The 16153-nt window shown below is 39.7% G+C and overlaps 2 protein-coding genes across 5 annotated transcripts in view; one reads left to right on the top strand and one right to left on the bottom strand.

Annotated features, from left to right (window-relative positions):
• The window catches only part of RAB6A (RAB6A, member RAS oncogene family), a 102016-nt gene extending 95943 nt beyond the window's left edge, over window positions 1-6073 (bottom strand). The window contains exons 1-2 of the mRNA XM_077866993.1: window positions 5961-6073; window positions 4675-4908 (exon numbers count right to left, since the gene is read on the bottom strand). The gene's annotated coding sequence lies outside the window, so the exon portion shown is untranslated. The remainder of the gene's footprint in view (window positions 1-4674; window positions 4909-5960) is intronic.
• Window positions 1-16153, top strand: part of MRPL48 (mitochondrial ribosomal protein L48) — a 100692-nt gene that overhangs the window by 15309 nt on the left and 69230 nt on the right. The window contains exon 2 of one of the 4 annotated variants that reach the window (XM_077866996.1): window positions 15932-16083. The exons of 2 other annotated variants lie outside the window; for them this stretch is intronic. The gene's annotated coding sequence lies outside the window, so the exon portion shown is untranslated. Of the gene's footprint in view, window positions 1-15931; window positions 16084-16153 lie in introns of those variants that run through there. One more of the 4 variants, XM_077867001.1, reaches the window with a different exon arrangement.

Consider the following 16153-nt stretch of genomic DNA (forward strand, 5'->3'; position numbering starts at 1 on the left):
AAAAAGGGTATTTAAGTGGCTAGTTCCCTAATTTTTCATTTTACTATTTAGAAAGTTAAAATATTAGACAGTCCTGTTCAATACCAGATATTTATGCTTTGGTAGCAAGGAATAGGCAAAAGCTATGCTGATTCCAAGACAGAACTTTACTACAAAGAGAGAACTCTCTCATTCTTATAAATACTATAAAGGATCAATATTTAAAATTCAAATAAATAGGGATCCCTGGGTGGCTCAGCGGTTTAGCGCCACCTTCAGCTCAGGGCGTGATCCTGGAGACTCGGGATCGAATCCCACATCAGGCTCCCTGTGTGGAGCCTGATTCTCCCTCTGCCTGTGTCTCTGTCTCTCTCTCTGTCTCTCATGAATAAATAAATAAATAAAATATTTAAAAAATAATAAATAAAATTCAAATAAATAAACTACACATGGGTTTACTGCACTTTGTAGAAGTATTTGCTTATATATAATTATAGTTTTTGTTTGCTTACATATAATTTCCATGTCCTGCCTTGTGTCTTCCAATAATAACAAATTTTTGAGAACACAAATTTTACCTTCATTTGACCTATGAAGACTACTAGCCCAGTGTTTTACTATAGAGGTATTCACTAAAGGCATTGAAATAATATAGGCACCTAGGTAGCTCAGTCTGTTGGCTCAGGTCATGTTCCCACGGTCCTGAGTTCAAGCCCTGAGTCAGGCTCCCTATTCAGTGGGGGGACTGCTTCTCCTTCTCCCTCTGCCCTTTCCCCCTGCTGTGCTCTCTTTCTCTTTCTCTCAAATAAATAAGTAAATATTTTTAAAAAAGGATATTGAGGGCAGCCTGGGTGGCTCAGCAGTTTAGCGCCGCCTTCAGCCCGGGGCATGATCCTGGAGACCCGGGATGGAGTCCCACATTGGGCTCCATGCATGGAGCCTGCTTCTCCCTCTGCCTGTGTGTCTGCCTCTCTTTCTGTGTCTCTCATAAATAAAATCTTTTAAAAAATATTTAAAGAAAACTTAAAAGATATTGAAATAATAAGTGTAAAATATTGTATTATGGATTGGGTTGCCAGATAAATATATAAGATGCCAGGGGTGGCTCAGGCATTGGGGTGACCAACTCTTGATTTTGGCTCAGGTCATGATCTCAGGGTCATGGGATTGAGCCCTGAGTGGAGCCCTGTGTTGGGCTCCACACTCAGTGCAGGTCTGCTCATCCTTCTCCCTCTCTCACTCCCTCTCTCCCTTTGCTCTTGCTCACTTGCACACATGAGAGCTCTCTCTCTCAAATAAGTGAATAAATAAATAAATAAATAAATAAATAAATAAGTAAAATCCTTTTAAAAATATTTAGTATGCCAAATTACGTTTCGCTTAAAATTTTATATTCAAGTTTAACTGGGCATCCTTATTTTTTATTTGCTAATTCTGGCAACCCTAAATATGAGTAACTTGTTAAAGAACAAAATTCCATGGAATAAATTTTATAGATCTTATTGGCTTTATTCAGTGATTAATGAATCAGGCAGCATCCAATTTAGCAGACAGAGAGTAGCTCTGAGGAGCTGTACAAAATGCAAGACTTTTATAGGAGTGGGAACAAGGAAGTTATACTAGACAAAAAAAAAAAAAGAGGATTGGTTATGGTAAGATCACTTTCCTTTAGGGGATGGCAAGGTATCAGATAAATTACTGAACTATTGCTGATTAGGCAATGTCTGATTGACTGGTGTAAGATTCCATTTCTCAGGGAGCCAATGCTGTAAGTTAAGTCTTAATTTGGTGGCATGAGGCTTAGCATAAGTGACTCCATTGGGACCTGTTATCTTGTTTCTAATAAACCTTTGGTATGAAATCAGATCTTGTAGCCCCACAGACTGGCTAAGGACTTTTCTTAGGAGTAAAACTGCTCTAGTCTGAAAACCGAGGGATCTCACATGCTCATCAGAGAGACTGAACTAGAAAACATGCTATACTATAACGGTCTCATTTTATAGGGAGGATGAAGTAAAAATACTATAATTTCTGCAGAAATTTTGGGAAGGAGCAAAGGAGATAATTTTTATACCTTTTTATGCTCCTGAGAAGAAATATGCTCTGCAGGTACAAAAATCATATTTATACCCACTTTTCTTTCAGGCTTATTTATTTTTAAAGCTGATTTTGCAGGTACCTGGTATGGAGCCCCGCATTGGGCTCCCTGCTCTACAGGGGGTCTGCTTCTTCCTTCTCCTCTGCCTCCACTGCCCTTGCTTGTCAAAGAGCTGCCTTGCTCTCTCTCTGTCAAATAAATAATATATTTTTTAAAAAGTGATTCTGATAGAAGATTGGCTCAAGGAGTGGGAAGGTTGGTGGAAAGATTTTAAAACGGAAGATGTTATTGAAAATTTCTTCACTTACAAAATTAAATGATGAGTGAATATAGCTTCTGTTTTGGACAGAAATGTTTTTTAAATTTCCAAGAGTGAAAGCTTCCACATTCTTTTTAAAAGCACAACACAGGGATGCCTGGGTGGCTCTGCGGTTGAGCATCTGCCTTTGGGTCAAAGCATGATCCCAGGGTCCTGGGGTCAGGTCCCACATTGGGCTTCCTGCACAGAGCCTGCTTCTCCCTCTGCCTGTGTCTCTGCCTCTCTCTCTTTCTGTGTGTCTCTCATGAATAAATAAATAAATAAATAAATAAATAAATAAATAAAATCTTAAAAAAAAAAAAAAGCACAGAATATGTCAATGACCCCCAACACCATTACGACTTACTTCAATTATGAAAAAGTCTGAGAATTCCTCTTTCCTACCTTGTGGTTTCTAATTAATTGCTCTCTCTCCCAAACCTTATATTCTTGAAGGGGAAAAAATGATGCTATTTTAAAACATCTGGAAATGGGGGTGCCTGGCTGGCTCAGTCCAAAAAGCATGCAACTCTTGATCTCAGGGTCATGAGTTTGAGTCCTATGTTGGGTATAGAGATTACTTAAGTAAATATTTTTTTTAAATGTCCAGAAATGAATGTGATGAGGAAGGATTGGCATTACATACACACCACATTCATCCTGACTTGGATACATGATAGAAGGACTGGTCTTGTTTAAGTCTTAACAGAGTATACCATGTAAATATCAGAGAAAGAGAAATTCCCAGTATTTAAATCCACAAATCAGTGGATAATATACGAATAAAGACTCTAAAAGACTTAATGGTCTCTCTATATATTTGTTGAATAAGAGGATCTTAAACTTCAGACATGTGTGCCTAATACTATCAAAAAAAACAACTTTGGGAAGGGAATTTCTATTGATATACAGTGGTGGAAAAATTGAAATGAAATTGACATTTTAACTATTGGCTTCAATAGGAAGCCCCTCAGATAACTCAAGCAGGAAAGATTTAGGTTTCTAAATCTTAGTTTCCAGGCTATTAATTAAAGTGCCATTCTATAGATGTTACGTCCTGAAGTAAGCCAGGATCCTGTTGGTTTCTTTCTTTATCAACTTTCATTAGTTTGTTTGTTTAATACTGACCCTCAAATTATCCAATCAGAATTGTCTACTATCATAATAATTTGAACTATATACACAGCCTTTTCTGTTTAGGAGCAAAGTTGTTTTAAAGATTCTAATCTAAAAAAACAAAGATTCTAATCTATTATATTGTTTTATTATTGAAGGTAAAACTCCACTCAATGATTTTTTTAAGTGTTTTCTTTTATCACTGGTTGTGTATAGTAGTCAGATTTAAGTCCCAGTGGTTATTAACTTCCAGTGACCTTGAGTGCTCAGGCTTTTCCCACTGTTCACTTCAATTTTTCCATCGGTAAAATGAGATGGGGCATATGACCTTCCATTTGGCAATAGTTTCTTAAATATGACACCAAAAGCACAGACAACAAAAGAAAAAATAGATAAATTGGACTTGACTAAAACTAAAAACTTGTGCATCAGAGGACAGTATCAAATGAGTGAAAAGACAACCTACAAAATGAGAGAAAATATTTGCTAACCATATAACTGATAAGAGTTTAAAGAATATATAAAGAAGTCTTATATACACTTCAATAATAATAAATACATTTAAAAAATTTTTAAAGAGTAAAATAGTCCTATAACTCAACAGTTTAAAAATGCACAAATGACTTGAATGAAAATTTCTCCAGAAAAGATATAAAAATGATACAAGAAAAGGTGGTCAGCATCATCAGTCATAAGGTAAATGCAAACCCAAACTACAATGACATAACATTTTACAGCTACTAGAATCTCCATAAAAACTAAAGACAGAGGCGCCTCCATGGTTCAGTCCCTTGAGCGTCTGCCTTTGACTCCTGTGGTGATCTCAAGGTACTGGGATCAAGCCTCACATCAGCCTCCCTGCTCAGTGGGGAGTCTGTTTCTCCCTCTCCCTCCCTCACCTCACCCCCTGCTTGTGTTCTCTGTCTCTCAAATAAATAAAATATAAAACAACCACAACAACAAAAACAAACTAAAGACAAAAATCGGAAAGTAACAAGTGTTGGTGAAGATGTGGAGAAATTGGAACCCTCATACATTGCTGGTAGTAATATAAAACGGTCCAGGTACCTTGGAGAATAGCACAGTAGGTCATCAAAAGGTTAAAACACAGAATTACCATATAACCCAGCAATTCAGTTCCTAAGTATATACTCAAAAGAACTGAAAGCACAGAGTAGAATACCTGAATGAAAGTATCTATAGTTGCAATCATAGTAGTCAAAAAGAAGAAATAACTCAGGTGTGGGGCAGCCTGGCTGGCTCCGCGGTTTAGCGCCGCCTTCAGCCCAGGGCATGATCCTGTAGACCGGGGATCCAGTCCCACGTAGGGCTCCCAGCATGGAACCTCCTTCTCCCTCTGCCTGTGTCTCTGCCGATCTCTCTCTCTCTTTCTGGGTCTCTCATGAATAAATAAAATCTTAAAAAAATAAAAACCAGATGTGCATCAATGAATGAATGAACAAATGTGTTATATCCATACAGTGTAGTATTATTCAACCATAAAACAGAATGGAGTACTGATATAACCTACAACGTGAACCTTGAAAACATCATGCTAAAAGAAGCCAAACACAAAAGGACAAAAGTGCATAATTCCACTTAGGACATGTGAAATATCAAGAATAGGAGAATTTAAAGAAACATGAACAGAAGAGAGAGTAATCAGAGGCTAATAGGAGGGAGTAATGGGGAGTTACCTCTCAATGGGTAGATTTCATTTAGGGTGATGAAAAACTTTGAAAATAGATAATGGTGGAAGTGGGAAGCCTGGGTGGCTCAGTAGTTGAGTGCCTTCCGCTCAGGGTGTGATCCCAGTCCCAGAAGACCCACATGCTGCTCCATGTTGGGAGCCTGCTTCTCCCTCTGCCTGTGTCTCTGCCTCTGTGTATCTCTCATGAATAAATAAAATCTTTAAAAAAGAAAATGGTGAAGGTTGCACACTACTGTGAATGAAATTAATGCCACTGAATCACACACTTAAAAATGGTTAAAATGGGGGCACCTGGATGGCTCAGTGGTTGAGCAACTGCCTTTGGCTCAGGTCATGATCCTGGGGTCCTGGAATGGAGTCCCCCATCAGGCTCCCGTGGAGAGCTTGCTTCTCCCTCTGCCTAGGTCTCTGTGTCTCTCATGAATAATAATAAAAAAAAATTAAAAAATGATTCAAATGGAAAATTTACATTATATACCTTTTATCACAATTTTAAAAAGCTGGGCCTGTGACCAGGTGATCTCTAAGTACTGAGGCTATTAAAGTTACAGAACAGCCCACAATTAGGACTGTTGTGCCAATCGTAGTTATTAATACTGTCCTCTTAGGGTCTCAAAGCTATTTAGTTTGGAGAGTAAATTATACAGTCATCCTGTCTCCAAAGATCTGTGATTTTTCAGTGGCTCTGAAATCCTAACCACGGGCATTAGGACCTTGGAAAGGTTTTCTGATGACATCATCTAGAAAACTAAACCCACCGGCCTCCAGGGATTGGAGACAGTGAAGGAAACACCGGCACTTCGTACAAACGCCCAGATCCCAAGTGGTAAATCACTCTTTCCGTTGGGTCCCCACAGTGCACGGGCGGAGAAACACTGAGCGACCACGGCGGTGGTGAAGAGCCAACGGCCCCACCCTCCTCCGACCCGCCACTCTCAGCATGGCTGCCCCTGTGGAAGTGGGGGAGGGAGCGTCCCGCCTCTTGCAGGCTCCCAGAGGGGCGGGCCCGGAAGCCACGGAGCATCCGCGGACCAATGGGGAGAGGCGAGGGGCGGGAACTAGCCAGGGCGTAGGCTGGAGGGCGGTGGGGGCGGCCTGGGTCTGACTGGCTTCGTTGAGGGCGGGTAGCGGCTGCCACGTTATCCTCAGTCTGTGCGGCTGGATTTTGCCCGGTAGAGTGCCACCGTCAGCGCTTCCGGTTTGAACTCCAGCTCCGTTGATCAGTCCCCATCCTATCCTGTGCTCGCCCCTCCCCTTCAAAGCCAATCCTAGCCAAAGCCCAGCTGTCCCTCTCTGTCCTTTTAAGATGACTCATCTCTGCATCCCAATTCTAAAACAAATTGACGGCTCCAGGTGTGGCCCCACATATTTGAAATTAAGACTTTTTTTTCCTGGTTATAAAAATACATGCATAATTTAAAAGATTGGGATACAATTTAAAAAAAAAATGACTCATCCCACCAACCAGAATCAATCAAGATTACTGTTTGTCATTCTTCCTTTTTTTTTTTTTTCCTTTTTTCTTTTTTTTCACTGTGTATCTATTTTAACACGATCGGGAAGATCCTGCACAATTATCTGTTATTTGTTACATACTAAGTATTTTTCTTTGTCATTTTAATTATATGCATAGCATAAACGATTCCACGAATCAATGAGCTAAAATTTTCATATTTCCCCCACTGTCATATAAACATTCGCAACTTGAAGAGCCAGTTGGAGGTGGGGCAGGTAGGGGGAAATAGCTAAGAGCTGGCTATTCCACAGCTTCGTCCTCCCTTTGTAAATTGTTCCACAAAAATTAGATTTTAGAGGCTTCAGAGACTTGACAGTCATATGGTGCTAGAGAACTACAGTCTTGAGAAACTCAGCATCATTGTATCTTGGAATGGTAAGAATTCTGAAGAAACAAATCCAAACTTTCACCAAAGGTAAAAGTATGCAGGGTTGGAAAGCTCTCTTAGCCAGGTTTGAGTAATTTATTCACTTGGATTGAACCTCACTTTCTTCATCTATAAAACGGAAATAACACCAACAGAATTGTTCTTTAACTGGTTACTCATCTCTCTATGGCAGAATAAAGGAATCCATGGCCATTAGAGATGGAAGGGCTTTAAGGATTTGTATACATATATGTAATTTATATATTTATTATATATAATTATATATTTATTATATTATATAATTATATATTTATATTTTGAATATATATACACACACATATATGACAACAAATAAAAAAAGAAGCTCTTATTGATAAAGCAGAGAGCAGGAGTTTTGGAGGATACCCCATTCACTTGAACTTTTCCTTTTCTTAAAAAAGATTTTTAATTTATGTATTCATGAGAGACTCAGAGCGAGAGAGAGAGAGAGAGAGAGACAGAGACAGAGACACAGGCAGAGGGAGAAGCAGGCTCCATGCAGGAGCCTGATGTGGTACTGGATCCCAGGACCCTGGAATCAGGACCTGAGCCAAAGGCAGACACTCAACCACTAAGCAACCCAGGTGCCCTGATCTTGTAGCTTCTATTGCATCATCCTCATTTTATAGATTTGGGTACATAGATTTGGGTACAGATTTGAGGTGTATAAAATAGAGATGACTTGTTCCATGTCACATAATGGTAGTTTTTCATGATCTCTAGTATGGTGCTCTTTCCGTGAACATAAGCTGCTTCCTAAAATATAAGAATGTGTATAAAAGACTGAGACTGCAAGAATAAACATATTAAGACGCCAAAGGATAAATAGGTAACAGACATGAATGGGCAATTCACAAAGGAAATAAAATTGGATGACAAAGCATGGGGGAAAGGTTCCACCATACTAAAAACCAAAAAAAGAAAAGAGAATTTATGAAGTACCAATTTGCAGAGATTTATTTTTATTGACATATAATTGATATATAACGTAATATTAGTTTCAGGTATATAACATAATGATGTAATGTATGTCTATATTGTGAAATGATCACCACAATAAGTTCAGTTTACATCCATCACCATACATATTATAAATGTTTTTCCTGATGCTGAAGACTTTTAAGATAAACTCTTCTAGTAATTTTCAAATATGCAGACAGTATTATTTATTAACTTTAGTCACCAAGTTATACATTACATCCCCAGGACTTACTTATTTTGTAACTGGAAGTTTGTACTTTTGATCACCTTTACCCATTTTGTCCATCCCCCTACCCACCCCTGCCTCTGGCAACTACCAATCTATTCTCTGTATTTATGAGGATTTTTTGAGGGATTTCTGTTTTTTAAGATTCTCTGTGTAAGTGAAATAATACAGTATTTGTTTTTCTCTGACTTATTTCACTGAGGAGTCCATCTATTATTACAAATAGTAGGTTTCCGGGATCCCTGGGTGGTGCAGCGGTTTAGCACCTGCCTTTGGCCCAGGGCGTGATCTTGGAGACCCGGCATCAAAGTCCACATCGGGCTCCCGGTGCATGCAGCCTGCTTCTCCCTCTGCCTCTCTCTCTCTCTGTGTGACTATCATAAATAAATAAAAATAAAAAAAAACAAATAGTAGGTTTCCTTCTTTTATATATATATATAAGATTATATATTATATATATAATTATATATAAAAGATATATATATTTATAATTCTCTTTATCCATTCACAAATATTTTTTGTATACAATTTTTACTTACCAAATTTGGAAAGTTTTCAAATATATAATATTCACTGCTCATGAAGATGTGACAAAAACAGGATTTGGTGCCTCTGAAATAAAGTTTGGCAGAATACATCAAAAGTCTGAATATGAATCTATCTAGAACTAATTCTGCTTTTCATGATAGCCATCATAGGAAAGTAATTTTAAATATGAACATTTAGTATAACCTGCAGTATAAGAAAATATGTTGAACAGAGTTATTGGTGTAGGAGGAGTCATGGGTATGTAATAGAAAGTTAGAACAGTAAATTGGGAATAGATCATGAGAGCAATGAATGCCAAGATAAGGAGTTAAATTAGACGGCTATAAGTAGCTATGGAAGGTTTTGTTTGATTTGGTTTTGAACTGGAATGGGAATGAGACTGAAAGTTTGTAGATTAGAAGGTCAGCACAGGGGGCTCCTGGATGGCTTAGTCAGTTAAGCATCTGCCTTGGGCTCAGGTCATGATCCCAGGGTTCTGGGATCAAGCTCCATCTCCGGCTCCTGATCGTGCTTGCTCTCTCTCTCTCTCTCTCTCTCAAATAAATAAAATCTTACAAAGAAGAAGGCCAGAACAGTTCCAGTAGAAGACTGTGAAAGTGGAGCTAAAAAGGATAAGGCATTCAAATAAAGACATAGAGAGGAGAGACACCTGGGTCCCTCAGTAGGTTAAGTGTCAGGTCATGATCCTGGTGTCCTAATGGAGCCCCATGCCCATCAGGAAGTCTGCTTGACTACCCCTTCCCACTCTCGTGCTCGCTCTCTCACTCTCTCTCTCAAATATATAAATAAAATCTAAAAACAAAAGACATAGAGAGGATAGTTGGAGATGGAAGTTAGAAATTCCTGTCTCTGTAGGTCAAGGAGATAGTATTCTCTTCTGAGGAATTTATTTCAAAATCTGCCTCCACATTATGATCTTGTAAAATCTGCACCTGTGTCTTGTCTCCTGATCCCAAGATGTCAAGCAAGAGAATTATGCTAGAAGCTCTGAGTAGTCTGCTAGAGTGAAATTCTGGTGGTTTTTTTTTTTTTTCAGTTTGTTTTGTTTGTTTTGTTTTCAGTGTACATTTGATATCTGGGCTTTAATAGCAGCAACACAAAGGATTCTTCCTACACCATAAAAAAAGTTTTTCTAATGTGAAGTAATGGTGCAAGCTATTTAAAAAGGGGGAGGAGGATACCCTCCCAGGTGTTCAAGTATCCCAGTGTCCACGTGCTAGAGGAGATTTGTGCAACAGGTACTTTCCCAGGATCCCTGTGCTAGAGCTGGGGCCGGACCAACCAGAACATGGGTTCTGGGCTTCTGGAAAGGTTGACTGAGTTGCACACCTAGCTCCCTAGTAAGTGGTTCTTTGTAACCTCCCTTGTTACAGCCTGCTATGATCTCACTAACCACTTGAGCTTCCCTCTTGCAGCCTCTTTCATCATCCTTTCTTTCTCCAGGGTTAGGTAATCCCTGCTCTCTGGGTCCAACCCTGCACAAGCAGAGAATTCCTGGTAAAGCATAGGCTGGGGAATCAGCATCATTCCTTTCTGGCTTTTCTTTGGTAGCCAGCTCTCTTTCACCTCTGGCCTTTTATCTTTTTTTTTTTCCTTGTAAGTATGATTTTCTTTGTATCAAACCCGTACCAAAAAATAGAAGCAGAAAAGTTCTACTGAAGCTAAAATAGTTCTCAATTGAAAATGGCTTAATGCATATATTTTTATTTCAGCCATAAACTAGAACTGTTTGCCATCCTTGGGAAACTTTTTATGACAGGTACCATAGAATTATTACTTTAAAGGAAGTTTAATTTGAGATCAAACATGTTCTTCAAAAGGGCCTCCCTTTATTCTCCCTTCTTCCCTAAGGCTTTCTCTGATGTGGTTATGCTATAGACTGGATAACATTTTCTTTCTTTCTTTTCTTTCTTTCTTTCTTTTCTTTCTTTCTTTCTTTCTTTCTTTCTTTCTTTCTTTCTTTCTTTCTTTCTTTCTTCCTTTCTTTCTTCTTTCTTTCTTTCTTTCTTTCTTTCTTTCTTTCTTTCTTTCTTTCTTTCTTTCTTTCTTTCTTTCTTTTTCTTAAAGCTTTTATAGAAGGTTGACTTGTAAAAGTAAAGCCAGAAAGGCAGAGTTCTTCTAGGCTTTTTTGGTGGTGCAAGATCCTGGAGAAATCTAAACTCTGAGAACTTTTATATATTCTTTCATTTATTATTTCATTCAATATTTACTGTAGCCTTATTATGTTCTATTACCTCTGCCAAATTATTGGGATACAAAGAAAAATGAAGAATATTCCTTTGAGGGGATCCTTGGGTGGCGCAGTGGTTTAGCGCCTGACTTTGGCCCAGGGCGCGATCCTGGAGACCCGGGATCGAATCCCACGTCGGGCTCCCGGTGCATGGAGCCTGCTTCTCCCTCTGCCTGTGTCTCTGCCTCTCTCTGTCTCTCTGTGTGACTATCATAAAAAAAAGAATATTCCTTTGAAAATACACTGTTCAGGACTAAGTATAAGATGAAGTTGGTGTGTCTGCCTTGCTCAGTAGAACATGTGACTCTTGATGTCAGGGTTGTGAGTTTGAGCTACATTGGGTGGAGAGATTACTTTTAAAAAAATCTTAAAAGAGAGGAAGAAATAAAATGATGAAATCAGAGAGGGAGACAAACCATAGAGACTCTTTTTTTTTTTTAATTTTATGTATTTATTCATGAGAGAGAGAGAGAGGTAGAGACACAGGCAGAGGAAGAAGCAGGATCCATGCAGGAAGCCTCATGTGGGACTCAATCCCGGGGCTCCAGGATCACGCGCCCTGAGCCTAAGGCAGACACTCAACTGCTGAGCCACCCAGGTGTCCCAAAAGACTTTTAATCATAGAGAACAAACTGAGAGCTGCTGGAAGGGAGGTGGGTGGGGGGATGAGGTAACTGAGTGATGGGCATTAAGGAGGGCACTCGATGTGATGAGCACTAGGTGTTATTCAAGACTGATGAATCACTGACTTCTACCTCTGAAACCAATGATACGTTATATGTTAATTAATTGCGTTTAAATTAAAAAATTTTAAATCTTAAAAAAAGATGAAATAGATAAATATTGGGAAGCATCTTTCTAGAGGGGGAGGAGAACTTTACAAGGCTAAAGAAGTTGGTGTTTCAGTGCATTTAACCTCCATTCTTATCTGGGAAAAGACTGACTTCATTGTTAGTTCTCAGTAAAGTTGCTGTGGCCCAGATTCACGTGTACTGTGTAAATGCCAGTTCACCAAGTGTTGGTTTGAGATTTAGAGTTGGCAATAGGAGAATCTTAGAGCTTCTAATTTGCTTTTGGTGTTGACCATCAGAAGGAACATCCAGAGCTAGAAATATATTATAATTACCCTGTGTTTTTTTTTTTTGTTTGTTTTTTTGTTTTGTTTTGCTTTATACAAGTTGTTTAAGCTTAGGCAAGCCTCCCATATTCTTCCTTTTTTTTTTTAATCTATAAAGTGAGAAAATTTACCTATTGTAACTTTGCTAAAATTGCATAATGTCCATGTAAGTTGTTGAAAAGTAAACATTACTTTTAATTTAAAAAGAAAAAAGAAAAAATTACTCCTTTAAAAATGCTTACATTCTAGTGGGTGGCAAGATATACAACTGAGCAAAAAGTTATGATACACTGTATTGAGGGTGTGAAAAGGGGTCTATGTAAACACAGTGGAGGGACCACACCATTTCTGTGAAGTGGATGCAAGAGGCTAAATAAAAAAAGGTTACATTTGAGTTATGTCTTGAAAGAGGGTTCGGGGTTTTCCAGGTGAGTGAGTAAAGAAAGGTCATTTCAGCAGAAAGAACTGAGGTACTAAGGCAGGGAGGTGTGATAAAGTATGTTATGATTAAAGAATTATAGAAATTTATTTTGACTGGGACTAATACCTCTGTTGAAAAGAGCGGGAAATGAAGCTGGACAGGTAGGTAGGAGTAGAGAGTAAAGGTCTCAGGATGTGTTCTTTTTTGTTGTTTGTTTTTTAAGACTTTTCTCATTGTTAGTCTTTTTTTTTTTTTTGAATCGTATTTATTTTAAGTAATCTTGACACCCAATGTGGGACTCAAGCCCAAGACTCTGAGATCAAGATTGTGTGCTCCTCTGAGCCAGACAGAAGCCCCTCAGTATGTCTTTTTCAAGTTTGTACTTGATCCTATAGGCCATACTATAGGGAGCCACTAGCCACATAGGGCTATTTTTTTTTTAATTTTTTTTAAAATTTATTTATGATAGTCATACAGAGAGAGAGAGAGAGGCAGAGACACAGGCAGAGGGAGAAGCAGGCTCCATGCACTGGGAGCCTGACGTGGGATTCGATCCCGGGTCTCCAGGATCGCGCCCTGGGCCAAAGGCAGGCGCCAAACCGCTGCGCCACCCAGGGATCCCCATACATAGGGCTATTTAAAATAAAATTTAGGGCAGCCCGGGTGGCGCAGCAGTTTGGCGCCGCCTGAAGCTCAAGGTGTGATCCTGGAGACCGAGGATCGAGTCCCACCCAGAGTCCCAGAGTCCCAGAGTCCCACGTCGGGCTCCCTGCATGGAGCTTGCTTCTCACTCTGCCTGTGTCTCTGCCTCTCTCTCTGTGTCTCATGAATAAAAAATCGCTCATGAATAATAAAATTAAAAAATCAAATTAAATTTAAAGGGCACCTGGGTGGCTCAGTGGTTGAGCATGAGCATCTGTCTTTGACTCGGGTCATGGGATCAAGTACTGAGTCCTGCAGTGAGCCTGCTTCTCTCTCTCCGCCTGTGTCTCTGCCTCTCTGTGTGTGTCTCTCATGAATAAATAAAAACTTTAAAAAATTAAAATCAAATAAAAATTCAGTTCCTAGGTTGCATTAGTCACATTTCAAGTTCAACAGCCACAAGTGGTTAGTAGCTACCATATTGGACAGAGCAGATATAGAACATTTACATATTTGTCGAAAGTTCTGTTGGACACTACTACTATAGTCAGTGCATTAAATGTTCTTGGGCAGGGAAGTGACATGGTTATATTTATATTTAGAAGTATTACTCTCATGGCAGCATTAAAAATGTTTTGGAGAGGGAGAAAGGGATTTGTCAACCATTTTTAAAGTGAAGTGAGCACAAATTACAATTTAGTTCTCTCTTCCTTAGCCATACTATCTTAGCTGCTTCTCTTCTAATATCCGCTCATCATGAAGGCAAAACCATACAGAAAGTAAACACAAAGGATTGGCTTCAGGCAACCTTTACAGGTGGCACTCAAATGTTCTACCCTATTCCTTCTATTTCTTCCACTGGGGAGGTCAGGAGGGTTTTGGTGAGCCTCAATCTATTTCCCATTCTAGGATGATGGCCTAAGGGGCTTCCAGGAAATAAAGAGAGGGGCAGCAGCAGGTTACATGCCTGAGAGAATGGGAAACTGGCTTATCTGCCACCTATTTATGGGACCCATCTCAGATTTTAACTCAAAATGTTCTTTACTATGCACATCTAATCAGTCCTAACCATCTAACCAAATCCTGCCCATTATACCTCCTTAACATCTCTCATTTTGATTTTTCTTCATCTCTATCAAACCCTTAACTTGGGCCCTCCTCTTTCTCATTTAAACTATTCCCCTGGTCTTCTGGCCGGTTTCCTTGGCTCCATTCTCCCCTCCACTATTCTACTTCTTACTGGTTCCTGACTGGTCAAAGTCTCCCTAACTCTTTGGCCTGGAATTTAACATGTTGACTCTATCCTGCCTCTTTAGTCTCTTTCCCCACTATTTATTTTTTTTTCATTTTTTCAAAGATTTTATTTATCTCAGAGAGCGATTAAGAGTATGATCAGGGGATCCCTGGGTGGCGCAGCAGTTTGGTGCCTGCCTTTGGCCCAGGGCACGATCCTGGAGACCTGGGATCGAATCCCACGTCGGGCTCCCGGTGCATGGAGCCTGCTTCTCCCTCTGCCTATGTCTCTGCCTCTCTCTCTCTCTGTGTGACTATCATAAATAAATAAAAATTAAAAAAAAAAAAAGAGTATGATCAGGGAGAGGAGGCAGAGTGAGAGGGAGAAGCAGGCTCTCCACTGAGCAGGGAGCCAGACACAGGGTTCGATTCCAGGATTCCAGGATTGTGACCTGAGCTGAAGGCAGATTCTTAACTGACTGAGCCACCCAGGCGCCCCTCTGTATAACATTTCAGTCAAACATGAAGTCCTTCTGTGATCCTGGAGTTCCGGGATCGAGGGCCACATCAGGCTCCCTGCATGAGCCTGCTTCTCCCTCTGCCTATGTCTCTGCCTCTGTGTGTGTGTGTGTCTCACATGAATAAATAAATAAAATCTTTAAAAACAAACAAAACCAAAAGAACCGCCCATGAAGTGCTCACAGATTCACTAGTCTATCTTTTTCAAATCACACAATAAGTAAATGGTGGAACCAGGGTTGGACCTGGGCCCATATTCTGTACACACTCTCCTATCCTTATGTGTCTACTATGCCACTAATGGACGTGCAGACAAAACTGCTATCCTTGAGGTAGGAGACAAAAGAGAAATAAGAATAGGAAACTTTCAATTTGGTTCAACAGATGCATATTACATCTGGGCCAGGCCCTGGTCTGGATGTTGGAGATACAAAGGTGAATCAGGTACCTCCTTAATGTTGGGCAGCTCATATAGAAGGATAAAGCAAGAAAGCAGGAGCCTTGGTACCTGGAAGGTGGCCTGTATTGTGCCATCTTAATTTCTCCAAGGGAGGTTTAGGAGACAAAGTAAACCAGAGAAACTACAGAATAATTGATATACAAGGATTTCTTGCCACCTTTGTGTGAAAGTGTCTTTCTGGGAAGTTCCGTAAGCTCATATTCCTTTATAACACATGACATCATTGGCAGACATTGGCAACAAGAATATCCATTCTGACACATTAACAGATATTGCTATGGTGTCTTCACATCCATATATACTGATTTACCTTCCTTTTGGGTCCTAGATTCCTGACCTTTTAAAGTATCCTAGCTGTCTTGAGAATCCTCGTGCTTTGCTAACAGAATTAATTGTCCTTTCCTTCCATCTCATCCCTCTGCCCCTCAGCTTTCTCTCTTTCTTCAGAGTGTTTAAACAACACGAAGATGGGTTTGTATCTTACCAGGTTGCATTTACCTGAAGCAAAGAAACTCTCTGGCCTAGCCCATTTGTCCTTTTAGAAAACTACAGCTGAAGTCCCCTGCAACGGAAGAACTCAGGTGCGCTGAAATCAGACAATGTGACTTACATTAACTAAATAACTTCTCTGTGCCCCTGTTCCTCATTTAT

The sequence above is a fragment of the Canis aureus genome, chromosome 23 (genome assembly GCF_053574225.1).
Source record: "Canis aureus isolate CA01 chromosome 23, VMU_Caureus_v.1.0, whole genome shotgun sequence".
Lineage (NCBI taxonomy): Eukaryota > Metazoa > Chordata > Mammalia > Carnivora > Canidae > Canis > Canis aureus.